A 26356-nucleotide genomic window follows, 5' to 3' on the forward strand; every position below is an offset into this window, starting at 1 on the left:
TTTCATACAGATAGACCCCCTTTCCGTCCCATTGGTTATTCTGAACTCCCACTTCCCTTCAGGTACCATGAGTCCTAGAATAACTCTTGCTACCTCACAAGTCAGTTATGTATGTAATACAAGAAGGTTTTTAACGTAACTTGATGGCACTCATTGGTTTTTCTTTAGGATTATACACCAATAGCATTGTAGCAATAACTTCTATATTATATGCTACACACACACACACACACGCACGCACGCGCGCGCGCACACACACACACACACACACACACACCAAGCTTTCACCCGAGCCTCATTTTAAAGCAGAAAGCTCCTGAGCTTGTGACGTCTTAACCCAAAGGGTCAGGGCTCCAATGGGAAGAACATGAAATTCTTTGTCAGCCTAGATGGGTAGAGACTGGGGACACAGAGAGACTTCCACACCCTTCAAATTATATAAAAAGGGAAGCCACTTTATTTTTCAGTGAATACACCAACCTTAAGGTCCCAAATTTTGCTGAAGCTCCAGGAAGGACTCCAGGTTCTCTGACCTATCAGGAAGGCTATTTTAGGTATTTACCGTTTGCCCCACAAAGTGGCTCTCTCTTGAGCTGCCTTAGACGGGACAGAGGCAGTTGCAAAGTGTCTTCATCAGAGGAATGGCTCTTCATCTCCAAGAAAAACGGGAAATGCTTGCCTGCAAAGAGTTTCATCATGTTAATAGATCACGTTGCTGTGTTTCCACAACTGTGGCATCAATTTTGACCAAAAAAATCTGCTTCAGAAATCATACCAAACACAACACCGCCTCTGAAAGGCTTCTCTCACAGGCGGCAAAAGTCCTGGAAAGCTCACGTCATCTAGATTGAAGAGGCAACCGATAAGAGACCTCCCTGTGCCTGCCTCGTCCCAGGTTGCCTGCCTAGAAGGAGCCGTGAGGGAGTGACATCCATCAAGCCCAAATTGTCCCAGAACCTCCAAGACAGCGTGATCTTCACGCAGCATCTGTTTCTTCCTGTCAACGAGCAGCGATGATGAACTACCAAGGACACTAAGGTCTAATTGCTGCTTTTTAATATCTGGGGTTGGCTTTGAGGATTCCCCAGTTCATTGTGGGGAAGGACAATTCTAACACCCAGCCAGGCCCTGGGTAAATTGTAAAATAAGGGCAGGTATCTTGGCCTTTGACTCTTCTCTTGCTGCCACCATTCCCCAGATTTGTCCCGGCCTGTCATCTTTCCCCAGTGACCTCATGGCCTCAACCTCACTTACTTCCAAGTAGTCAAAACATACTCAGCACAAGTAATGGTTAAAACAGCACAGAGTGGTGGTTAAGAGCAGAGACCATGGAGTAGAATGCCTGAATTTAAATCTGGCCTGTCTACCCTCTAGCCACGTGAACTTGGACAGTTTACTAAAGACTTCTGTGCCTCAGTTGTCCCATAGTAGAATAGGGATGATGAGAGTAATAGTATCCACCTCAGTTGTGGTGAGGATATTTCTAAACACCAATAGTGGGTAAGTGCTTGCTAAACAAATGGCAACACATATAACCAACCAAGAAGCACAAAGCCAGCACCTATCATGTGCCCCATGGGGAACAGGTGCTACGCAACACACACCAACTGGAGGTGTCAATGCAGCATGGGCTCATGCCCATCAGGGAGCTCTACGATGACCATTTCATCTCCTCTGAAGATGGCAACTCTCCCAATTGCCATCAGCATCTTGGTCATGGGCGTTCACGCAAATTGTCCCTCTGCTTCAGTCCTAAGCATTCGCTGCTGTCGCTCTCCCAGGCTGACCTTGGGCCCACTCTTTTCCCAAAGCCAATAAAGAGGCCATTAAGTCATCTAGGAGAGGTGCGGTCCTGAGTTGGCAAGAAGAAGGAAAAGCCGGGTGCTCCAAAGCACATGCACACGCTCACGGCCAATGTCCTCTCAAATCTGCCCCCTCCACACCACGTCACTTCCAATCACCTCTCCTTGCCTTTTACAAGAGGCGTTTGATTGGAAACTGGGCTGTGAGACAGAACTAAGCACGGCATCAAAACTCCACATAGAAGCTGGTTTCTCTACACGTACATGTCAGCCAGTGAGTCTGAAGGCGCATCGTGTGCCCCAGGCCAGGCTAGGTCTCGTGGAGGCCACAGACAGAGCACAAGACATGGTGGCCACCAACCATTCTCCAAGGAGTTCAGGGAAACATGAGGCCGGGGAAACTGTGTCGAATGTCCTTGGGGAGTTCGGAAGAGAGAAAAATAAGTTAGTGCAGGTATAAGGGGTGCAACAGTTGTGGGGGAAATGGAATTGAAAATGTATTTGAAATAGCTGGAGAAAACAGAGGGCATGAGGCTTTAGGGGCAGAATCTAAAATCCAACATCCATCACAGCATCACAGCGTGTCTATGGAACAGCAAGATCAGCCCACCCACCGTGGAAAACGGAATCTGGAAGTAGTGGGAAGAAAAGACGGATGGAAAGGGCTGCCATCCATTCACAAAGGGCCTTTGAAAGCTCAGCTAGGGAATCCAGATTTGATTAAGCACTAAATGAACAAGATATTCTTTTCTATGAGCTCTCCTGGAAGCTGGATAAATACGTTCCCCACCAAGACCTCTGGGAAAATCTGTTGTTCTCAACTCAAAGCTCCCCCTTCTCTTTTCTGCTCTGCCTTTGCTTATCCTTCCAGGCCAGGGCCTCACCTGGTCTGTTGCAAAAGGCTCTCAACTGGCCACTCTCCCATACCATTCTGATCCATCCCACACCAGCTGTGAGGTCCGCCTCCCTAAAGCTCAGATCTCATCAAAAGCCCATGTAGTGGCTCCTCACTGCCAATTAAATGATACCTCAACTCCTTGCTCTTGAATTTAAGGCCATTTGAGCTCCGGCCTCAACTTCCTTTCCCCATTTTTGATCCTATTTCTTCATACTGTAGTCAGGGACAGATTAGACAGGGGCACTTTCTACCTTCACCGGCTTGACCATATGCAAAATGGTCTCCCTGGAATGGTCTTCCTGGCTGCAAAACCAAGTAGGAAATAAAGTGTCCTGAGACCATGGAGATAGATACAGTCTGTGCAAGCAGAGGGGCTAAGAAGTGTCCCAGGAAATATGGAGAGGACATTCAAGCAGGTGTGTGTGGGTGAGTGTGTGTATGTGTGGTTATGGTTGTGTGTGTGCAAGAGGCAACGCAGCCTAGTGGCTATGAGCTCTGAAGTCAAGCAAATTGATTTCACAGCCCATGCTGTGATGACTTAAATAAAGTACTTGACCATTTTATGCCTCAATTTCCCATCTAGAAAGTTAGGCTACTAACAACACCCTACTCTTGAGGTTGCTATGAGAATTAAATGAGATAATGTACATCAGTATATAGCACAGCACTAGGTCAACAGTGAATGCTGTACACGTGCTACCGTTCGTTCTAGGCAGAATTCAGCAAATAAGAGTGCAAACAGGCAAGCATATTCCTATTTCCAAATGTCTCCATATGTACTATTTCTCTTCTCTTTCACTTTCCCAAAACTACGCCCCTCCAAGTTCTTCTAGAATCTTCTTTCATTGCCTTTCCAATCCTTAGCTTCCCATTAGATGTTCCTCTTCACCTGACCCTATCTAGCCCAACACCTTCCATTCATGTTTTGTAGGAACTGCCAACATGCAGACTGAGTGAAAGAAGATAGTTTAGGGCCGGAGCCTAGTGGTGAAGGCAGGGTGGGAGGTTTGGATGTGGAAGATGTTAGCAGAAAATTGGCATCATTAAAACAAATGAGCTCTCTGAAGAGAGAAAATACAGAGAGAGAAGCCAAAACCTGAAATGGAAGCTTTAGAAATGTGTACCAAGAATCAAGAGACCTGTATGAGAAGACAGGATTCTCCCTAGGATCCCGCTTCCTCCACTCCCTTACATGGAGGCTCATCACCAACGTGCTGTTCTTGGCCCTCCCCTTCGCACTCACCACACTTTTCTGGCTTATTCTGTTACATCAGATGACACCCATATCTCTGATATCTCACCCCAGTGTCCAATTTCACCCTCAGGTCCCTGGCCTAGAAGTCCAACAGATACATGGAACTGAACCCAACCTCCATATATGTTGAAATGCAATGAAAGTAGAGAGAGGTGGTCCGTAGTGTCCAATTCAAATTTTTTCTTTCAAGGCAACCTACAAAGTGAAGTAACAGCAAACATGTTTTTCTGTATGGCTGCTCTATTTTCAAATGCAGTAACGTCCAGCATAACTTCAAATAGTCTTCAGAAGGTGTATTGGACCAGGCATGGCAGATTTTCTTTCTTGCTCTGTAAGAGGAACTTTATGCACCCATGAGAAATAGTAGCCTCGGCAGGGATTCAGATTGCCGGATTGCGTGGGCAAAAGAATGAAACCAAATAAGCCAGTCTCACCAGGGAAGCAGCTCTCAGATTTCTTATAGCCCAATCTTTGCAAAATATCCCTTCACAGCTAGCTAGGCTCTGTGTGTACATTTACAGTAAAGTACACTTGTCTTAAGGATACAAACTGGTAAATTTTTACAGAAGTGAAAAATTTACACTGTGTGGCTACCACATAAATCAAGACCATAGAATAATTCCAGCCCCCCCAGCTGGTTCCTAGATGCCCTTCCCCAGTCAATACCGCCCTCATCCTGAGGCCAGCAGCCCTGTGACTTTTATTATCAGGACTACGTGTGCCCACTCACAATCACCTAAATTGAGCCATCTAGTATGGAACTCAGTTGTTTCTAGCTTTTTTTTTTTTTTTACTCAAAATCATGCCAGATTCGTTTATATTGTTGTGTGTCTCAGTGGTTCTTCTTACTGCTGTGTTGTATTCCATTGTAAGGATGCCACAATTTATTCATCCCTTCTCCTGCCAATGGACATTTGGTTTGCTTCCAGTTTTTTGCTATGGTGAGAAAGCTACTAAGAACATTCTTACACATGTCTTTAGTTGGTATGCACTGGTTTCTCACGTGTATGTGTGTGTGTGTGTGTGTGTGTGTGTGTGTGTGTGTAGAATTTCTGTGTCATAGGGGAGGCACATGTTTGATATTTTCAGATACTGCCAGAGAGTGTTCCATAGCAGCCAAACCTTTCTATTCTCCCACCAGCACTGTTGGAAAATTCTAGCCACTCATATCGCCATCAAGATTCAATCATAATCCCTCCCCAACTTCATTTATAGCAAAAAGTTCATGGCTTTGGTGCTAAGATTTTCAGAATCAGGTTTCCTTTCAAACATCATCTGTCTTCTAGAAGGAGAGTGTAAAGGTTTCCTCTCATCTACCAAAGAGAAGGAGGTGATTATGTTTTACAGCGTTTTATTCTGCAAAGGTCTTGAGATGCTTCTGTAGAGGCGTGCACCTACACAGAAAAATACGGAAGAGCACTAAAGATATGTAGAGCACCAACCTGATTTACTAAACTCCTGGCTTAGGAAAGTGTTCTAATCTGGTCCCTATCGCCGGTTAAATAACACCACTTGGTGACTAGAAGGCAACTGTCTCGGAAGGCATCATTGCTCACATAAGAGCAGACATCAAGCCAACAGGCTGGAGGGACGGCCAGGGAGGCTACTTCCCAGCCTGCACCGTAAGCCACTCTCTCGTGGATTTTGGCATAAGTGGGCTTTTTGTTGTCATTAGGAGTGTTCCTCCCCCTGGCTGTTCAGAAGTTTCAGATGAAATTTTTCTGATGTTTTTTAATGAAAGATGATATTTGCTTACCCATCGTAGGAGATATTTCCTCGGCAGGAATGCTGTCGAACATGTTGCATTCACAACATGACACAAAGTCTAAAAATCACAGAGAGACTAATTACTGGAGGAAAATTACACCAAAAGACCTATTTCCTCGTGATGAAAATGACAGCCTGGTGCCCCGTTACCTGGCCTGATTGGGCAAATAGCCTGTGCAACATTGTTTTAGCGCTTGGCGTTACAAGCCACGGTAGAGGAAGGAGGCGCTTCGGGCCCGTAAGCAGCTCAGCGAGAAATCAAGGTGAGCTGTCAGTTAAGTGAGGTCTAATTATAAGTCTCATTTCCAGTATTTATGGATGTGACAGACAGTAGCCGGGGCTTACCTGCATCTAGACATGGGGCCGCTTCCGCGAGTCCTTCTCTCTTTATGCCAACATCTGAATTATCCTCCGGAAGCTGTGACATTGACTGCTGACAGCCAGGACCTGCCGCAGCCAACAGTGGGAAGCGAGGACCACCCCTCTTAGCCCACTTGGCTTAGCCTCTTACCACCAGTTCCTAGTACCGAAAGGGTCTATTCTTCTCCCCCATCAAAAGCCCATGTAAAATGATAGAAAGGACTCTTTTCCTCTTTGATATGAACTTAAGTCACTTCAGATCACTTGCCTTTCCAGTCACAAAAGATCACGTGTTGTATGATTACCTTTATATGAAATGGCCAGAGTAGGCAAATCTATACAGGCAGAAAGTAGATCGGTGCTTGTCCAGGGCTGGGGTGGTTGGAAGGAAATAGAGGGAAGCTGCTAATGGGTATGGGGGTTTTTTTGGATGATGAGAACGTTCTAAAATTGACTGTGGTGATGGTTGCACATATCTGTGAATATACTAAAAACCACTGAATTGTACACTCTATTTTTTTATTTTTTATTTTGAGAGAGAGAGAGAGAGTGAGAGCATGAGTGGGGGAGAGGGGCAGAGGGAGAGAGAGAGAATCTCAAGCAAGCTCCATGTTCAGCCCAACACAGGGCTGGAACCCACGACCCTGGGATCATGACCTGAGCCAAAATCAAGAGTTGGACACTCAACCGACTGAGCCACTCAGGCGCCCCATGAATTGTACCCTTTAAATGGGTGAGTTGTATGGTATGTGAATTGTACATCAATAAAGCTGTTTTTAAAAATCACTTCTTTTAATCTGTGGTCTTTTTCCCAAATGCAGAAAATTTCAGGTGTCCAAGAACAGGTGAGGAAGTTTGGGAGTGGAGAGCAGAGAGGGAAGAGGTGGAACCATTTTGTTCCCCTGAAATCACAAAAAAGCCAGTCTTGGTAATTCTATTAGAAAGGGTGGGGGGAATCTTGCTTGATATTAATTGGTGTTGCTCAAACTTTTCAAACCCTTTTCAAACCCATTTCAAACCCAGAACCATTTTTGATAGACATAAGGTCTCATGACTTCCTTTGAGCAACTTCAAATTTCAAAATAAATTAAAAGGTACAAATACAGGCAGTTTTAGCATGACCTCTCAGAGATGATTCTACGTCTGGAATCACGATACAGAGTGAGCATTACATTTTGTTTCTAAAACTGCCTGTAACTTTCTCTTCATATCATGTCAGAGCTGGAAAAGACTTTAAAATATTCTCTTCACCTTTAAAGATGTTCATCTGCCAGCCATGCACTAGGACCTGGGCTTGAGATAACAGGAGAACAGGGGGCTTGAATCAGGTTGAGAAGTACAGAAGGAAGAGAAGGAGCTACTGGATATTTCTTTGCTGGGGGAAGAATAAATTTGAGCAGAAAGGGGTTTAGAAATAGAATGGGAAATACAAGTTCAGATATGACCATACTCTAGGATATCAACTTTGGGAATACTTTAGTCAAGTACCCACCGCTGGCTAGGAAACCATGAAATTTTATATTGCCTCAGTAATTGACAACATCAAGGAATTGGTATTAGTTTTTTGTAAGCACGATAATGCTGGTGTGGTTATGCCTTTTAAAAGAACTCTTGGGTGCCTGGGTGGCTCAGTCGGTTAAGTGTCCAACTCTGGATTTGGCTCGTGGTTTGTGCATTCGAGCCCCGCGTCTCACTCTGCACTGACAGTGGGGAGCCTGCTTGGGATTCTCTCTCTCTCTCTCTCTCTCTCTCTCTCTCTCTGCCCCTCCCCTGTTCATGCTCACTCTGTCTCTCTTTCAAAATAAATAAATAAACTTAAAAATAAAAGAACTCTTATCTTTTAAGAAATGCACACTGAAATATGTAGAAACAAAATTATAAAATACATGGGATTTGCTTCAAATAAATCCCAATAATCTTTTCCAAGAGAAGCAGGACAACGTACAGATGAAAGAGGTGTGGCCATGAGTTGATAATTGTCAAGGCTGGGTGATGGGTACACAGGGATTCATTCTGTCATTCTACCTACTTACACGTATGTTTGGAATTTTCCATAATAAAAAAAGAGTTTTAAGAAAAACAATGCTCCCAACCACATGGAAAACAGAAACTGGATGTATCCTCCTGCCTTAGAAAAATTAGAAAACCAAAAAAATATACATATGACACAATTGTTTTCAGACCTTGAATAATAGGCAATGCATGATGGCAAACAAACATAGTGGGACCTGCCATTGCCCCATTGTATTGCCTGCAGACAGTTTCCATGTGCCAGTACAGAAAGGGAGAACCCAAATGAAGCCCAGAATTCTCACTGGAATGGAGAGACAAAGATTGGAGTTCTTTCACTTCTTTCTCCGTAGAATACACAGAGCAAGGTAGTGGAGAAGAAAGTACTGGAGGGAGGGGGAGAGACAGACAGACAGACAGACAGAATGAGAAAGAAAGTCCCATTGCATGTTTGAGAGGGAATTACCGAAGGTCAGTGAAGAAAACACTGGTTGAATGCTTCCGTAGGTTGAACACTTCCATAAACCACAACAGAAAAACTGAGTAATATATGGGACATGAGGTAGAGTCCTCAGAAGGGTATTGCCTTAGTAATGGAGCTCAAACAATCTAGACTAAAGGCAGATTTGGAACTGATCTAACAAATCTTAAAAACAACGCTTGAAAGAATCAAACAGATTCCAAGCAATTTAACTGCATGCCAGAACAAAGTCCAACACATTCAAAGAAATACAAGGGCGCCTGGGTGGCTCAGTCGGTTGAGTGCCCGACTCTTGATTTGGCTCAGCTCATGATCCTAGGGTCGTGGAGTCGAGCCCCCAGTCTTAAGATTCTCTCTTTCTCTTTCCCCCTCTACCCCTTCCCCAGATCACACACACTCTCTCTCTCTCTCTCTCTCTAAAAAAAAAGAAAAAAAGAAATACGACCAAAGCCAAAATGCAACAGTGTAAATTCACAATGTCATCATCCCATCAAACATTCCCAGGCATGTAAAGAAGCAGGAAAATATGATCCATATCCAGGGGAAAAATGAATCAATGGAAATGGAGCAAGAAACAACAGAGATGATGTAATTAAGAGATAAGCACGTTAAGACAGGTCTCATAAATACGTTCTAAACGTTTAAGAAGGTAAGAAGAAAACATGAACATGAGGAGAGAGGCAGAAGATATAAAAAGAAGTAAATGAAACTTACAGAGATGAAAACTGCAAGATCAGAAAAAACTTTTTAAACTCACTGTAATTGGAAAGGCACTGAAGAAGTGATCAGTGAATTAAAGACATCGCCGGAGAAACTATCCCAAATAAAGCACAGAGAGAAGAAAAGTTGAAAGAAAATGAACAGGGCATTGGTGATCTGTGAGACAACATCTAGCGTACTTGTCTAGCGTACAAGTCTAGCGTACTTGGAATTCAGGACAGCAAAGGTGGGGAGTTAAAAACCATTTGAAGAACTATTGGCCAAATTTGTTTCAAACTTGCTGAAAGCAATAGACTTACCAATCCAACAAGCTCAATAAACCCGAAGCGAAATAAACATGAAGAAAACAACCCCAAGGCTCATTTACAAAATTACAGAAAACCAGGGCTGAAAAGAAAATCTTAAAAGCAGCCCAACGAAATAGATACATTATATACCCAGGAACACAAATAAGAATTTTCCTGCGAAAATCCACGCAAGCCAAGAGGCAATGGATAAACATATTTAAAGAACTGAAAGAAGGGGGGGGGGTAAATGTCAGTACCCTCCAAAGCTATTTCAAACCTGAAGGTGAAGAAAGACTTTTTCAGACAGACTAAAGCCGAAGCATTCACAACAAGCTACGTGGATGTTAAAGAGAGCTCTTGAGGCAGAATAAAAATGGGCCAGATAGATGCCAGATGGAAACTTGAATCCTCACAAGTGAATGAAAAACACCAGGAAAGCCTGTGATTCCCTCTGGGACGGATCCTGCTCTTTGTCTCTGCATTGCTACCTCTGGCCAGAAGGACACTGGTCCTCAGGAAAACTCCAATCTCTGAATGACTTCCCACGTCAGCCTCTCTGCAAAGCCTTCCCTTACCACCCACGCTCTCATCCCCAACCAGGCACTCAGACGCCCTCTTCACTCCCCAGATCCCTGCACCTTCCTCACATGAGCTGCCAGTCACACTACTTTGGGATTGCTCACTGAGACTGTCCCCACCTCAGACTGTGGACATCTGGTGGCAGGACTCCCTCTTACCTTTGTGAGGAGCTCAACTGCTATTGAATGAATGAAGGTTGGCTGGATGGGAACCTGAGTGGAACATTGGCAAGGAGCAGCTCTCTGTCTGTATTTATTCACTTGTTGATTTTTTCACTTACGGAATGACCTCAAATTCATCAAGGAAACAGGGAGTTGATCTGTATTCTACACGTGAAAAAACAAGCTGGCATTTGCAACACCTCTCCCGTGATATAAACCACAAGCTCACCAAGTGTTTGCTTCATGCTATTTGAACTGCACACCAATTAAGACTTTCTGAGAAGCAGATGAGGTTATGGAGGAAAGGAGCCAAAGTGAGCAAAATCTGTTCCTTCATTAGAGTCAAACTGGATAAACACACATACATTTTTCTCATATAATATGAAGTCTGTGGCTCTCAACCCCCTACTGTACTTATATGTTTAGATTGTCTCAGAGGAAATTGTTTAACCTGCTGTACTGTTCCTTTATTTAAAAAAAAAGAAAAGAAACAAACATTAGGAGCTAAAAAAACATAAAGTTCAAATAATATCTCTATGCTATTTATAAACTTGTTTCTGCATTTGTTTGCTGGGTTTTTTTCCACTTAAAGTACCTGCCTGAGTTATCAACATCCTATTTATTTAAATATGCAATAATTCCATACAGTGTTGACCAGCTCATGAGAGTCTCAGAAATAAAATACGAGACAAAAATTGCCAGTCACATTTAAAAGAAGTGCTAATTTCCATATTAAAAAAAAAACATGGATAGTATAACCTAGTTAAGAGGTGGATAGTACAGTTATTGGATGTCATTTTTTCAATTTATTTACTTTAAAAAAAAAAAGTTGCTTACCTGCAACCCCTATCTCTAAGCCAGCTCCTTTTTCAAAGGAGAAAGCCACACTTTGTTTTTAAATCTTTTTCTCCTTACACCTTAAGCAGTATGATTATCTTCACATTAAAAAATGAAATGCTTTGCTATTTGAACAGCAATCTTTCTGATTTTTTTATTATTAAATGGTTTAATAATTTGAAAATAACTTCCTCTTTATTTATGATTATTAAATGTTTTCACAAGGTTGGCGAGTAAAAGTTTCAGAGAGGCGGGGATTTTTGTCTGCTTTTTTTATAGTTTTCTGTGAGTCCCTAGAGCCTGGATCAGGGCCTGGCACGGAGTCCATGTTATTACTCCCCAAATGGTGGAATGAATAAATGAATGAATGAATGAATGAATGAATGAGTCGTGCTCAGCTGTGACAGCCCCAGAATCTTTCCCTCTTGGACCACCAGACTTTGGAGTTAGCTCGGAAGTGATCTCTGGCCATCTGTTCTCGCTCATTCTGTCCACCTGATCTGTTTACAATATGTTAATGTATTTGATGATATTATCCACCTTTGACTAATCACTGACAAGTAGACCCCAATGATTATAACAAAGGGGAAGGAGCTGGAACGCAGTCACTCACATTTGCAGAGACTTCCTTTACTCACGGGGTTCTCAGATTTCCCCACGACTTTCCAAACAGTCACGTTTCACCGCCACCAGGGATTCTGACCTCAAGCGTTTTCCTCGTTTCCTGGTACTGCTTTTCATGTGTTCTTGGGGGCTTAACCTGGAGAGTAACCCCAAAGCCAGACTATATCCCAAACGGAAGTATCCCTCAGCTAACCTAAGCCCAACCTAAACGCTAGAAACGCAGGCAGAGGGGGACCTAGACACCAAAATCCACTTTTTTGCAAAGTCTAGCCGGCTAGCTTGTCTGCCCGGATCCGAGAAGTTCCACCAACAGACTAGGAAATTTCCCTGAGCCAGGGTAAGTAAATGCCTAATTAACTTCAACATGGACTAACCTCCTTTGGGCTGTCCACAACACCCACAGATTTCTGATACAGGACCTTCCCAGACACCAAACCACAAGGGCAATGAGACACACGTTGAACTCAGCAATGGGATTCCTCCATATTCTGGCTTCCATTCGGAAGTATCCAGAAACCCTAATTCTAGATGAGATATGTTAATGGACTATATGGCAAGCATTTCTAAGATAAAAATGGGTATGAGTGAATGAGCACCTTTTTTAAAATGTTTATTTATTTATTCTGGAGGGGGCAGGCAGAGAGAGAGGGAAATAGAGAATCCCAAGCAGGCTCCCCACTGTCAGCACAGATGCAGGACTCGAACTTACAAACTGTGAGATTATGACCACAGCCAAAATCAGGAGTCAGACGCTCAACTGACTGAGCCATCCAGGCGCCCCTGAATCAGTACCTCTTAAATCTCTGTAATGCAGAATACCAGCATTGTTTGGACAACTTTTCAAAGCTGCCGACCCGACATTTCTATTAGTTGGTGGTAATGATGTTAATTTACTAAATATCATTTCAAACACCGTGCCCACTCATTTTTTTTTAACATGATCATGCAACCCAAAAAGTACATTTATTTCAACAAGGTTGTTTGGTTCAGAAGAGTTTTAAAGATCGTAGTCAAAGAAGATCACTTTTTGCTGTGGTTGCCAAAAACCCTCCCATTTTCATCAGGAGATATTTCCAAGCTGTAAATAAAATAAGCTTTTTAAAAGGACACTTAAGGCACCTTTGTTTCAGAGAAGTGTCCCCCATCCAGGTGCTCCTGGGTGATTCAATCCTTTAAGCCTCCGACTTCAGCTCAGGTGACTTCAGCTCAGGTCATGATCTTGCAGTTCGTGAGTTCGAGCCCGACATCGGGCTCAGTGCTGACAGCTCAGAACCTGGAGCCAGCTTCAGATTCTGTGTCTTCCTCTCTCTCTGCCCCTCCCTGCTTGCATTCTCTCTCTCTCTCTCTCTCTCTCTCTCTCTCTCTCTCCCTCTCTCTCTCTTTCTCTCTCTCAAAAATAAATAAACATTAAAAAAAGAGAAGAATCCCTCCATCCTTTCAACGCATTGCTTAGAGAAAATATAAACTTGGATATTTTAGGGTCTTATAAGCATTGGCCGCAGAGCCCTGTGAGATTTTATAGAGAAAGAGCTGTTCAGTACTCAGCACTAACCACCTTTCAGCATTTCCTTGTATCAATAGAAAATACCATATTCTTATAAGCTTCCTGTGAAAGACAAGAAGTTGGGTGTATTGTGTATTTATATATTATGTATTTTGCATTACACATTTTTGACATTTTTATGTGACCTACAGAATTTCAGCTAAACGAAGGTAAGAAGAAAATCACAAAAAAGTTATCCAAAATGATGACTGTTTGGTTCTAGAGTTTACTTCCCTAAGTTGCCTAAGAAATTCACTTTTTAAATCATAAAATTCCCACAAAAAGTGAATAATGTGGGAATCTAAATCCACTTTCCAGACTTGCTTCCCCTGTAATATCTGTAATAGAACAATCCTGAATTAGCTGCTAGTTTCCATAATTCTTGTCAGCAAAATCTATCAGTAGTTCTAACTCTGATTATACACGCTGGTAATGTAATTAAACGTGTTTTAAGCCTATCTCTGATGTCAGAGTTTCAAATATAGCCACATAAATTTTAGCTATGAGTATTTCATACATAATTTATATATACAAATGTGTTTGCATGTGTACCTGGATTAAGTATAATAAATGTAAATTATATAATTTATATCTATATACGTTTAACTGTGTTTAGTTTCAATCAGACAATGGTTTGATATATATTTTTAATGAGGGAAGATCCTACTGCAATATTAAGATTTTGTGTTTTGCAGACTTCATTTCTTAGTATTTTTTTAATTAAAAAGACAAATACATTTCAATGTTCTTTTTAGTAAATGTTATGCTTCCTGTTCCAAAACAACCTTAAGTTTATAAATAAGAGTTAATGAATCCAAGAACCATGTTATTCCATGAGCTTGTGAACAAACGGTTTAGAGTCAAACTAGAATTCTTTCCAAGTTGGATTTTCACATGATACAGTTTATAAACAAGTTTTGGGGGTAGAGGGACGGCTTTTGTCTTGTTTTGTTTTTCTATATTTTTAATAAACAAAATTAAAACTCTGCCTTTGAAATGACTTAGAGACGAACCGGATTTCTAGCCCCTCTCAAAAACGAACTTGCACTAAATTGGGGATTTCTCGGCCCATCGAATGCTCATCCTCTGTTTGTTTTTCTCTTTGAGGGCCTTCCAGGCAGACAGGAATGGTTCTGAAACAGGCTGCAGCCACACGCGACGCTTCCCTCATTGGAGACCAGGGAGCCGACATGGCATCCATTCCTGGGACCTTGATCAGAAATAGATCCTGAGAGAAGTGACACTAACCTTGGACTCTACCACACCGTAAATTGTCTCTTTTGTAACTGTGACAGACACTCCCCCCAGGTTGTCCCTTCCATTCGACTCCCATGATCACTTTATCCTTTCTCTCTCTGTTGCCAAGTGGAGTGGCGTTCCCGGAGTTTTGACACCTTGTAAAGACATTCCAGTGGATTCTAGCACACCCAAACAGATGGTGTGAAAGGAATACAGGGGAAGAAAATACAGACCTCTGCCAGATTCTCATGTATTCTAGGTAACATCGTGTTCCAGGAGAAGAAAAAAATAAAAAGGAACTGATATCATTGTTACTGCCTGCTTCCTGAGCCAAGCAACCATGCTTCTGCCAAAGATAACAACGTCTTTAAGACGGCTACAAAAAGTCCTAACATTGCATGAGGTAAAAGGACTAGACCTGAGAGGGGGCATACAACAATAATCTGTATTATTGATATACTGTGTTACATTGACACTCACACAAAACAGTTTTTTCCTTTTTAGCTAAGAATGACATCCAGCTCAAAATAACATTTCTACTTCTTTTGCATGTCCAGTATGCTGGAAATCTCTACTGAGGTTCTTCTCTGAGGCTGGCATTGACTTTCGCCACACATTAAGTCTGATGACATGAGAACAAAGTACATAAAATAAACATTAAGGAACAAGCAAATGTTTTTTCTTCATATACAACCATACACACACACACACACACACACACACACAAGTGTATGAAAAGATGTTTAATGTCACTAGTCTTTAGGGAAATGCAAATTAAATCCACAGTGAGATTCCACTCTACACCTACCAGAATGTCTAAAATAAAAAATAGTGATAATACCAAATTCTGGCGTGGATATGGAGAAACTGGATCACTCCTCCACTGCTGCTAGGAATATGAAATGGAAACAGTTTGGAACTTTGGAAAACGGCTTGGCAGTTTCTTGAAAAACTAAACTAGCAACTTCTATACAACCCAGCAATTATACTCCTAGGCATTTATCCCAGAGAAATGAAAACTTATGTTCACACAAAAACCTGTACACGAATGTTTATAGCAGCTTTATTAATAATAGCCCAAACTTGGAAACAACCAGATGTCCAAAGTGTGTAAACTGTAGTTAAACAAACCGTGGGGCATCCACACTGTGAAGGGAGGTGGGGTGGCTAAAAGGGGGCAGTAGGAGGGATCCTGTTGGTGATGGAAATGTTCTGGATCTTGACTGCATCCATGTCAATATCCTGGCTGTGAAATTGTATTTGCAAGGTGATAACCATTGTGGGAAACCGGGTAAAGATTACATTGGACTTCTCTGTGTTATTTCTTATAACCGCATGTGAATCTATAAGTATCTCAAAATAAAAAGTTTAATTAAAAATATAACTCCTGGGGTATCTGGGTGGCTCACTTGGTTAAGCATCCGACTTCAGCTCAGGTCATGGTCTCATGATTCATGGGTTTGAGCCCGTGTCGGGCTCTGTGCTGACAGCTCAGAGCCTGGAGCCTGCTTCAGATTCTGTGTGTCTCTGTATTCTCTTTCTCTCTCCCTCTCTCTCTCTCAAAAATAAATAAACATTAAAAAATTTATATATATATATATATATATACATATATATATATATACATATATATATATATATATAAAGTCTTATTAATCTATGTGAGGACACAAAGGAAAATATGCATCTTTTGAATAGATAAATTTGAAGATTATAGTGATCCAAACAGACTGAAGCCTCCACATTAAGATAGATCATGACTGGGGCACCTGGATGGCTCAGTTGGTTAAGCATCCGACTTCAGCTCAGGTCATGATCTCACGGTTTGTGGGTTTGAGCCCCATGTCTGGTTCTGTGCTGACATCTCAGAGCCTAGAGCCTGCTTCGGATTCTGCATCTCCCTCTCTCTCTGCTCCTCCCCCACTCATGCTCTGTCTCTCACTGTCTCAAAAATAAATAAACATTAAAAAATTTATGGATCATGATTTATATATCTATATATAGATATATAGATATACACACATGTATACATATATGCATCACAGTAGATTACTTAGCTTTAGTAAAGAAAGGAGCCTCAGTCTCTTTATGACTTTGTGTCTTCATCAACTCATTTACAGAAAAGAAAATTATGGGTACTTTACCAAGGATATAATGGATGGATGATACAAATATCATTTAAGCAGCAATATGTTCTCTGGGTGGGCATGCAAAGATAAAATTATTGAAGCGCCACTCTCTGGTCATAAATTTGGCTTGTCTAGAGGTCATGCATGCTCTCTCATCCATGTCCCTTGGGTCCAATGACATGAACTATTGAATGGCTCACCAAAAGTAAGGTACAGAATATCGTTTAGAGCTGGTATGTGACCCACACAGATATAAAACTCATGACCTTGGCCTCATTGCTTTTTCTGCTTGTCCGTCACCCACTTATTATTTTGAGGGATAGAAAGGCCACGTTATATGAGTAGGAGAAACCACCTTTTTGCAAGACCTCTGGTTCTTGAAATCCTTACCCAGGTTCTCATGCCCACGTCTCATTTGACATCTTGCCCTTTCTCCAACTCTGGCTCTTCTGGCCTGCTCATTTCTCTTCCATCTCCGGTCTTCTTGTCCTCCACTTCTCCCTCAGTCTAACGTTCTCCACTGACTCATCCCTTGTCCTCTCTTTTCCGCACCCAGGCCCTGCCTCTGCCCCAGCTCAATTGCCCCTGTTTAGCTACTGATTTCTTTTTCTTGCATTTGGAACTTCCTTACTCCACAGTTATATAACCAGAACTCAACCACACATAGCCCTAGCTAGCAAGGAACTTATTTTGCCCTTAAGAAGATGCTTTTAACTCTACAAAACTCTATAAATAGCACTGGGTTTTTTTTCTTTTGGATTACATATGATAACCGCCCCCGCCCCCCAGCACCCTACAACACCTTTCTACTCTGGGACTTTGGCCAGAAAGGGTTGATGAGGACACATATCTTTCCAACTGCCTGCCCCGTATTCATCTCCCTTCTCCTTTCTACAAACTCCCCTTCCTCTTTCTGCCTTACCCAGACCTTCATTGTGTAGAACTTCTTGATTTTTTGTTTCTTACCAAGTATTACACCACACGTTTTGGTTAGAATTATGCGCGTGTATGCATACATACGTGCACGTGCACGCACACACACACACACACACGCTAGCAGCAGCAATAAACCTATTTTCAGGTAAAATCAATAAATGATAATCATCTTGTGCTACAGACTCTACCTCTCTGTCCCAACACATATTCTCCTGTATTTTGGGCTCTATAAAACATAGAACTTGTCGGAGGAAGGAGGAGCTCAGGGAGGGGTCATGTAGGAGCTGAAGCCACATAAATAACACCGTTTCCACCAGGGAGAGCTACGCAATGTGCTTCCATTGCTGCCCCTGACCGTCAGCACCAGGTCTTTCTCACCCAGTCAGTGATGAACACAAACATGAAAAAAGCAAAAAAGCAAAAGAAGAAAAAAAAAAGAACCTCTGGTTTTCAGCATACCCTCTTAGGCATGCAATGCCCACCAAATCCCTGCTTCATCATTTTACTTTGCTTTATTTTTCACTCAACCGTTTTATGGTCACTGTGACAACACAGTCTAAACAGGACCATTTAGGAAAACAAAATAACCAATAAATCAGTGAAAATTCTTACATGTAAAAATAAGACCACCCCCTTCCAAGAAAGCCATTTGTGTTTTTCACTCTAGATCACCTTCCCTGGAAAAGAAACTTACATTATTTTATCTGAGGCAAGAGATAGGCAACAAATTAATGATTAATGTGATCATAAAGTTGAAAATCGCATGTCTAAATCTTTCCAGACCTGAGACTCCTCAAAAAAAGTCAGTCCTCAGAGTGAGTACTTGGACCACAGACTGGTCCAACCCTCACTGGTCAACCGGTGATATATGTATTTACTGTGGGATTCTGAGAACCCAGTGTGGAAGCAACAAATCAAATGAGAGGTGGTTATAAAATAGCTCAACAATTAAATAACTTCAGGATTTTGAGTTGCATGCAGGAAATAATAGAAATTTGTTTTGCCTATAGACACCTGGGGGATAATGTGTCAGTAACTTATTGTATAAAAAACCTAATGGCTTAAAACAAGTCATTATTTCTCACAATTCTCTGGGTTGGCTGAGCTCAGCTGGACAGTTCTTCTGCTCCGTGATGTTGAAGCTGAGATCACGCATACGGTGGTATTCACCTGGGAGCTCAGCTGGGGCTAGGCCAACCAAGATGGCATCTCATCTTCCAGAACCCCTCTCCTGTGACTCTTCAGCATTTAGTGGTGGAGCCCAAGCTTCTTCATCTAGCAGCAGGAGCATAACAGAGAGACTGGAGCCAAGGTAGAGGCTAACAGACCTCTTAAGAGTGAGTTCCATAACTGGCCCAGTGTCTCTTTTGCCATAGTCTGTTGGTCAAAGCAAGTCAAGGCCAGGCCAGACCAGAAGGGAGAGGACATTGCTTCTACCTCTTGATGGGAGGAGGGACATGCATGTTCACAGATGGGAGTTTTGGGCCATCTTTGGGGGCAATCTACCCATCCTGGGGACAAGATGAGCTGGAGAAAATGCAGACTACTTCTCCTACAATAAATATGCCACATTTAAAATGGTAATTTTAACTGATCTTGATAACATTCAGAAGTAAATAAAAATAATAATGCTCATTCCCTTGTGAACAGTATTATCTATTTTTCTAAGACTGTTAACAAGAACTCCTCACTGGCCTGCCAATAGGCCCCCAAATCCCCAGTGTTCGAGCCATTCCTTCGAGTTACATCATCTTCAGAAGCCCTACCTCAAAATGCAAACATCTCTAGCCTTGATCTAGTATCAACCACTAACGCCTTCGAGTGAACCAGAAATTAGCAACTAAGTGAGTAAGAGGTCTTTGAGGCAGAGTTCTTCATTGATAATCCATGGTTGGGCTTTGGGCATCTGAAAGACATTGAAATCACTTTCAAAATGTTGTGGTTGTTATGCACATTTTTCGTCAGTTTCTCAAATGGGGCAGACACCAAAAAGGTTAAGACTCGGTATACTAGGGTCATGGTCATGAATAAGCCTCACTAGGGAGAAGGAAACCTAACAGTTCTCTTTGGTGAGTACTTCACAAGGTAGGGCTTAATTGCCTTCTAATTATCGAACATCCTTTGCCTTTGTCTCCCCCCCACACACGGCATCTTTATATGTGGAAGGAAGGGTCTTCACTTCTGCTTGTATCCTCCACTGAGCAGAATCCTTTAGAGTCTTCAATGTGTATCTGATCTAGTTCTCGATTCATGTTCCTCAGGATCCTTCTAGAGGCTGAATGAGGCCAAGGAGGAGCATGCTTGAAAGGAGAACCCAAGGGCTGAGTGGGGTCAGGCTTGCCTCATTCAGACAGAGCAACACTACCTTTGACTCTATCTTATGCTGACATATACATTTCCCCATGAAGAATGAGTCTTGAGGCTAAAAGAAGCTTGAGAATTACTAACAAGCCCAATGCCCTTATTTTCCAAGGAATTAAAAAATGGCGTTCAGTGGAATCTCCAAGTCTGGAGTCAGAGCTAGACGAGAACTATAATTTGTGTTTCCTGACACTTCATTCTGTAAGTTTTGTTGTCAACACATTACCTCCCCACCAAGGACCGGCCCCACCACCTTCTCTCCAAACTCCATGGCATTTTTTCTCCCAAGCCACAAATGTCTGCAGTCAGGAAGCAGCCAGTTGATAAGTCAAGAACTTAGGAGAAATGCAGCGGGAAAGCAGCCTGAGCTGGGCACCAGAGTGGGATGTGGGATGGGAGAAAAGGAGAACTCCAAGGAGCCCACAGAAGAGGCTAGCTCCACGCCTATCTCATTACTGGACTGTGAACTGACCTTGACTCTTCCTACGGCTTTCCTTTTCTGACAAAGAATGAATTTGAAGGAGCAACAAACAGCATTCTTTTTTTTTTCTTATATAATGCAAAAACACACTGTCCCTGATCACCGAGTGCCTGACAGCTAGAAAGTACATTTCAAAGTCATACGCCACATTCCAAACCTTCCAAAATGCCTACAGGAGAGAAATGCTAGACAAACCCCAATAAAGATATGTGTATAGATTTCTCCACTTGCAATGTTAATGGGCCTTGACTAAGACCACTGTGATTTTAATACAATGTATTGTTTTATTCCTACTGTATTTTTAAATAGAACATCTCAAAACAATTAGATTAATTAAATATCCACGGGGATGCAGGAAATGTTTTCGTATCACACTTGGGGACTTGACCAGCTCAGCTCCTTAGATTTTTTCAGAACCTCTTAATGAAGGATTCTCACTCCATTGGAGCCTTGACAGCTATTTCAATCTGTCATTAGGAAGAACATTTCAGTACCTGGAAAATTTTAAGACTTCTTGAGACTTAAATTTGCCAAACGGAGCTGTTTAGTTTAGGAGGAAGCCATTCTTCGCCATGAGTGGCAAACTTTCAACCTCCCTAGCTTATTGTCTGTGAATGCAAAGTGGATCGTGGTCTTGGGGAGTAAAATACAGGTTAGAAAGGTTAGAAAAAGTCACTGAGCAATTTTTATTGTCTATGTTTCATCAAGATACTGAAAGTTGAAAATTTCACCCCGTGCTAATAACACAGTATTAGTTACACTTGACTGCTTTGTTGGAGCCAAACCAACCTCACTTCTGTTCTCTCAAGCCTAAATTCCAAGAGCGGCCAGCTTTTTAAGAAAACAAAAGCTTCCATAATCTCTAGTATAGGCTGGTGTCAAACCACAGGAGTTCTAGCAAAGACCACATATTATCATGAGCTGCAAACATTAAAGAATTCTGTGGCATGACAAACTCTAAGAAAGAAACTCTTAAAAGAGACTCATTTTTCTCCAGAATGTCAGCTGCAAGAATAAAGCAGCAATGAACAAGAGGTTAGAAACGAAAAGACTATGGGTTCCTCGGGTTCATGGTCAACTCAGGTTTATAACCTTGGGTGAGGTATTTCACTCATCTAAATGTCTGTACAATGAAACTTGCTGTTTATTCCCTTTGTGCATGGTGGGTTTGCACAGTTGCACGAGAGGCCATTTTTCCTTTTGTAGGATTATAGGGCTGTCAGTGCCCACCAAAGGCTACCACTATTCTGCTGAAGCAATGTGGCAGAGTAGTCAAGAGCACAGATTCAGCCCCAGATGACAGGGCTCCCTCCGCAGCCTGGCTTTCTCCCTGGCAGATCTGTGACCTTGGACAAGCTATTCCAACTTGCCATATCTCAGTGCCTGCAACAGTAAAAGGGGAATGGTAACTATAGTCCTACTGCATTGGCTATAAGGATGAAACACGTCAACGACTTAAACCATTTGGAACAGTGTCTGACACACCCAAGGCGCAATAAAGTAGCCTTTTAGCCTTAGTATGCAGTCAAACGAAACAAACTACTTCCCTTCAGTTTTTAAAAACAGTAGAATTCAGGGCCTCCTTCTGCCCGCCCCTATCCTAGCATTTCATGAACCTCATTGAGGACATTAGATTTTTAAAAACAAATACAAGCCTATTTTGTCTGAGCAACCTCTGGCAACTACATGGTATAACAGAATAGTTTTCATTCAAGGGATGCCTGGGTGGCTCAGTCGGTTGAGCGTCCAACTCTTGTTTTCGGCTCAGGTCATGATCTCACGGTTTGTGGGTTCAAGCCCCGCAGAGGGCTCTGTGCTGACAGTGCAAAGCCTGCTTGGGATTCTTTCTCTCCCTTTCTCTCTGCCCCTCCCCCACTTGCTTTCATAAATAAATACATAAATACATAAATAATAGTTTTCATTCAAGAATCCAGATCAGAGATAAATTATAGAGAAGAGCAATTCTTTCATTTTTTCACCGCTTAACTACCTGGAAACTCTGAAACCAGCAGATCCCATTGTACTGAAAAGCTGAATCCAAGAATGACCAGAGCTCACAGTATTAAAGAGGTAAAGAATATTAGCAATCATCTAGGCCAAACTCTTAGTTTTACAAATGAGGAAACTGAGGCACAGAGAGGCAAATGGCTCTGGCTCCTTTGATATACCAGAAATTATACTTAATAATGAGTGGTTTCAGAAAAGATTATTAGCGGTGTCCTCCCAATATGTTTACCTAAGTGGCTATAACTTATTTTAGCATTGCTGTCATTATTGGACTATGTTTGAAATTTTTGCTTTTCATGGCTTGCTTAAGGAAGGAATTCAGCATCTATACTTTAACACTGGGAGTTGTAAGAGTCATAAGGAAGGATGGAAATGGATCTTATCTCTGAAACAGATCAAGCAAGTTTGCCCTTTGTGGTTAGCCACTCCCTGAAATTCACAAGGGTGGAAGATTTCTTTCTTTCTTGTTTTTTTTTAAGGTTTGTTTTTTGTTTTGGATTTGGGTTGTTGTTGTTGTTGTTGTTGTTGTTGTTTTGTGTGTGGTTTTTTGTTTGTTTGTTTGTTTGTTTGAGAAATGGAGCACAAACTGGGAGGGGCAGAAGGAACAAAAGACAGAACCCCAAGCCGGCTCTGTGCTATCTGTACAGAGCACAACGTGGGGCTCAAACTTTTCCACTGTGAGACCATGACCTGAGCTGAGATCAAGAGTCGATTCTTAACCGACTGACGGGTGGTACGATTTCTTAACCATCGCACGGTTTTGTGTGAACACAGGACTCAGGGAAAGTCCAACATCCTTGTCACAAAGATGGTCGCATCTTTGAGGATAATTTAAAAAAAGGTCCCCAAACTCCTTAGACTACTAACTGCTCAGTTCCCTAAAATGATCCCCTTGAAAAAAGGGCTGTCATTTGAGTATTGTATGACCTAGATGGGTTTTTTCCCCAACTCATTTTTCTTATCTTTTATCCGGCAATGATATCATTTTTCCTGATGACCCCTGTCCTGTATTTTTTTCTCCAAAACTTTAAAAAACAAGAAAGTGCCACATCACTGCTAAAGGAGCCCTACACGCACTGAGAACTCCATGGACCACATGAACGTCCATCTGAGAGTGCTGAGTAAACCTCCTGTCCTCCATGCAGCCATCATCTTGTTTATAAATCTTGTGCTCGGTGATGTAATCACCTCCCATTATTGGGAATAGAAAGTGTGATGAACTGAATTTCTGAAATTCACTTGAGTCTTGAACATAGAAATAGTGAGTTCAATATCAGTAGAGAGGGATACTATGTCCAACACAGTATCACTATAACTTCCCAGTGACAGGACTTGATAGAAATTGTGTGTGTATGCCTGTGTGTGCATGTGTGGAAAAACTGAGGAGTTTGAAATTTGATTTTCCTGACTGGTTCATTCATTCAGGTTTTCTCTGCCTCTCATTATCTTTGATTAGGCTATTTAACAACTCTGAAAAGATAGAAGTCAACTTATAATACAACTAAACCCTGTCCATAAAAAGCAAAAACCTGGGGGCACCTGGATGGCTGAATTGGTGGAGTGTGCAACTCTTGATCTCACGGCTGTGAGTTCGAACCCCATGTTGAATGGAGAGATTAGTTAAAAATCAAATCTTTTTTTTCATTTTTTTTTTAATTTTTTTATTTTAGAGAGAGAGCATGTATGTGAGCAGAGGAGAGGGGCAGAGGGTGAGAGAGAGAAAGACAGAAAGAGAGAAAGTATGTGTGTGTGTCTGTGTGTGTGTGTGTGTGTGAGAGAGAGAGAGAGACTGAGAGAGAGAGAGAGAGAGAGAGAGTCTTAAGTAGGCTCCATGCTTAGCCCAGAGTCAGTGCCTGACTCTGGGCTTGAGTCCACAACCCTGAGATCATGACCTGAACTGAAATCAAGAGTTGGTCACTCAACTGATTGAGCCACCCGGTGCCCCAACAATAAAACATTTTTTAAAAATGCAAAAATCTGTCCAGTGGGGGCTTAATGACATCCCTCTCCCACTATAAAAGAAGTCAGTTTTGCATCTATTTAAATAAATTCATTTTGGCATTCCTAATGACCTATAAATGTATCTTGTCTTTGGATTCTACTTTGAACCAGTTATAATACTTTTCTGGTTCTTTCATTAATTAAAAAGTTAAATAAAATCTTTAACATGGGTTCATTTTATATTCATATAAGAGTCATGGTTTTACCTTAAGAAAATCCTTTAACATATGTAGATAAATATATGTAAACTATCATTAACTCAGACTTATTTTAGAAGGGAAAAAGAAATATTTCTGATTTGGGTACGTCCAAAGAAAGTCTTAATGCTTTTAATACAGTTTGAAGACTTTGAAGTTTATACTAAAAGGTATCTAATAGAAATCAATATTAAATAAATGACTTATAATGAGTATATAATTTTTCTAAATAAGTTGGTGTTTCTAGAGCATTTAAACACAGCAGCATATTTTAAGTGATTTTAAAATCTTCCTCTAATTTTATTTATACTCTTTAAAAAGAAAAAATATGTGCTATGTAATGAAAGACTTCAGCCCAATTATTCCAAATTACAAATTAGTGACATCTTACTTTGATGAAATTTTACATATGTAAATTGATAGAACACTGATTCTTAGCATGCTTGCGATTGATGAGATTGACACATAAAACATCAGATAAACCACAAAGCAGGAATCCCTTCTAAATTGATCTTGATGGGTAATCAGCCAGCCTCTGCCTGAACACTTCTATTAACAGGAAGCTCACTCTTTCAAAGAAGGTCATTTTGTTGTTGAAAGCTTCTACGGTTTGAAAGGTTTCCTTGTAAGTAATCAAAATCTCCCTCCTTGAAACATCCACCCACTGGTCTTAGTTGCAGTTTCAATATAAACAGACACATAACCTGTCCTTTATCTTCTTTTTCCTCCAATGGCACAACTTACCTGCCACTGGGGAGTTTTTGGGGGACAAAACAGGTCAAGAAGAATTATCATAAAGTAGGTCTCCTGTATCAGCTCAAAGTCAAGTCCTAACAACTGTAGGCACAGATACCTTGACTACTATTCAAACCAATCCTTCTTAAACATAGAATGTAAATCACAAAGAGGCTACAATGGTATTCTTTAGTTTTCATGGATTTTTCTCGAGGTATTCCATTAAACCCAGAACCTTTGATTGAAAATGAAAAAGTACCCCACAGCCAAAATGCCCGATTCTTTTGAAACAAAGACGACTAACAGTAAAATAAGACGGTGCCCTACTCTTCTCTACTCTGTAATTCCAAGAGTGTCATGGGACCTCTTTTTATGCATGTATTTTACAGTACTATCATAACTTGTCAGAGAAATAGCCAACCTACTGCTTCAGGGGATACCAAAATAGTCCAGAGAATTGTTTTGTTGTGGCACCCATCATCCAATGTCAAAGCATATTACAAATAATGCAGAGTTTAAACATTAAGACATATTACCATCTCTTCCATGACTTTCTCCTTTCATCCATCTTTCTCTTTAAGAGGAAAGACTCAATATATTGACATATGACTAGAAGTAGATTCTCTGATAGAGGGGACAAGCTGCAGAATGCAGGATTTCCCACTACGTTTGTGAGAAGAGAGAAATTCCTGCAGCTTTTATGGATTATTTTGCTAGGGAGTAAAGAAAATCTTGCCATTTTCCCTATGTGACATGTAAAAATAAAAAGCATGGAGGAGAAGAATGGGGCCATAAACTTGATACAACGTATTGCAGTAGAGTTTCATCAGATAAACTACGGAGACAGTTTCGATGATGCTCTTGTCAGAAAACACATGGTATGATACACTGTATATGTGCCAGATAGCTTCTGCACTTTCAGAAATGTCACTTCTAAAAATGTCTA

General features: G+C 41.5%; 1 long non-coding RNA gene across 1 annotated transcript; it reads right to left on the reverse strand.

Annotated features, from left to right (window-relative positions):
- Positions 1–4177: 4177 nt before the first annotated feature.
- Positions 4178–7084, reverse strand: LOC128312477 (uncharacterized). The gene is made up of 3 exons (XR_008291842.1): positions 6068–7084; positions 5712–5780; positions 4178–5349 (listed from the first exon to the last, which is right to left on the reverse strand). It is a non-coding gene; the product is annotated as an uncharacterized LOC128312477 (long non-coding RNA).
- Positions 7085–26356: the final 19272 nt, after the last annotated feature.

Source organism: Acinonyx jubatus, chromosome D3 (assembly GCF_027475565.1).
Source record: "Acinonyx jubatus isolate Ajub_Pintada_27869175 chromosome D3, VMU_Ajub_asm_v1.0, whole genome shotgun sequence".
NCBI lineage: Eukaryota > Metazoa > Chordata > Mammalia > Carnivora > Felidae > Acinonyx > Acinonyx jubatus.